Source organism: Ruditapes philippinarum, unplaced genomic scaffold (genome assembly GCF_026571515.1).
Source record: "Ruditapes philippinarum isolate M1 unplaced genomic scaffold, ASM2657151v2 ctg77_1_1_1_1, whole genome shotgun sequence".
NCBI lineage: Eukaryota > Metazoa > Mollusca > Bivalvia > Venerida > Veneridae > Ruditapes > Ruditapes philippinarum.
Window position 1 is genome coordinate 8191 of NW_026864370.1, and position 1810 is coordinate 10000.

Genomic DNA, 1810 nt, shown 5'->3' on the forward strand with positions numbered 1-1810 from the left:
AAGCAGTCATAATTACAAAGACAAATCCCTTCCTCATTCAACAAAATACCAAAGAATGCAAGAAATTGAATCTAAGGTGGGACAAAAAATGCTTGAAATTGCATTTATGTTTCAATTTTTCTCATCTGAAGCATAAATTTTACTAAAATAAAAGCACAATTACCATAAAAGACCATGGCAAAGAAAAATGATTGAAATTGTATTTAATTATGCTGATTGTAGCTCCACTATTCAAATCAGGGAAATTTATTACCAAACATAGGTATCTGTTTCCAAACTAAAGCAGACAGCTTGCCAGAATATGATGAAAAACAGAAATAGAGATAAAATACAAACACATCTTTATTACCTTATAAAATAATCATTCTACAGCCATAAATGAAAAGAGGGAAATTAACACAAAAGATATTTTCTACGAGGTCAATGTGACACAGTTAACGCCCTTGCCAGACATCATGAATCTATGGTGCAACCGGACCACAAATATTTGAACACTCAAATTTCTTTTTGAGCACATTAACTGGAATTTGTAGCAGATAAATAAGATCAAAACGGGAAAAGCAGCCAGGTGAGTTGCAGTTTGTACAGATTTGAAAAATATATTTCTGAGAATCCCTGGTCGCAGTTGCACATTATTCTTACCCTGTGACATTTGGTGACCTGGATGGGCATGATGACAATTCACATAGCTTTATTGTACAATCTTTATTATTGTGGGTCTTGAATTTGTCACAAATGGGGAAGAAATGTGGGGATTATTAGGGAAACTCTTACGTAAGAGGAATAAAACAGACCTCCGAGGCTGAGTCAAATGTTTAATTTCCAGTCAGGCTTTACTTTATTTTTTTCAACCTATATGACAGTAAGTATAACAGTAAAACCTTGCATTTAAGACAATTAAATTCTTAATACCATTACATTAATGTATTCTAACATAAAATTTACTTAAGTATTCATAAATGTTACAAAATCAAAGTATTCCATTTCAACAGAAAAGGGACATAATCACCAAGAATTTAAGTAACATACTAATGTTTTTTGTTGTGTTTTTTTTTATCAAGGTCAAATTATGGGTAAAAACACACACACACAAACATAACATTTTAGTCCTAACTATCAACCCACACCAGGCATGATGGCTAGATTCCATCACTTTGATCAAATGAACCCTATCAATTTATCAGGGAACTACTTTCATGGGCTTATCTTCCCTACATCCAAGCCTGATAAGATAATTCCCATGAGAATGAATACACACAATATATTCCTACTGCAGTCTGTAAACAATCCATGAAAATAAAATGTGCATCTATAAACAATCCAAAGCTGCAAAACACATCAGCAGAATTGCTGCTCAACTCTATAGGGGATTATCAATCAACTTTGTGAATCTGCTGTATGTCTTTTAGTATCATTATACATCTTTGTAGATTTTACCAAGCTCTTGTAATTTCATCATTCTAATAAAGTCTTATATCTCTGCAAATTAACTATTATGAACACTTAGACTCTAAACAAGGGCCATAACTCATGTTGCTTTCGGTATTTAATAATTAAGTTTCTACTAATCTACCCATTTATAAGCTATTTATTACAACAGATAACTACTTGATGGACAAGATTATATCACCCAAAAAGTTATATGACCCTGGTCAGAACCCTTAATATATTGAATTTAGTTACATATTTTGCTACTCTGTAGCAGGCGGCACAAGGGTCTGACTCTTTTCCATTCTTCGCAATTAGCTGACTAATAGTGATCCATGAGATATGTCTTGTACAGCCAAAAAAGTTACGAACACATTCAAAA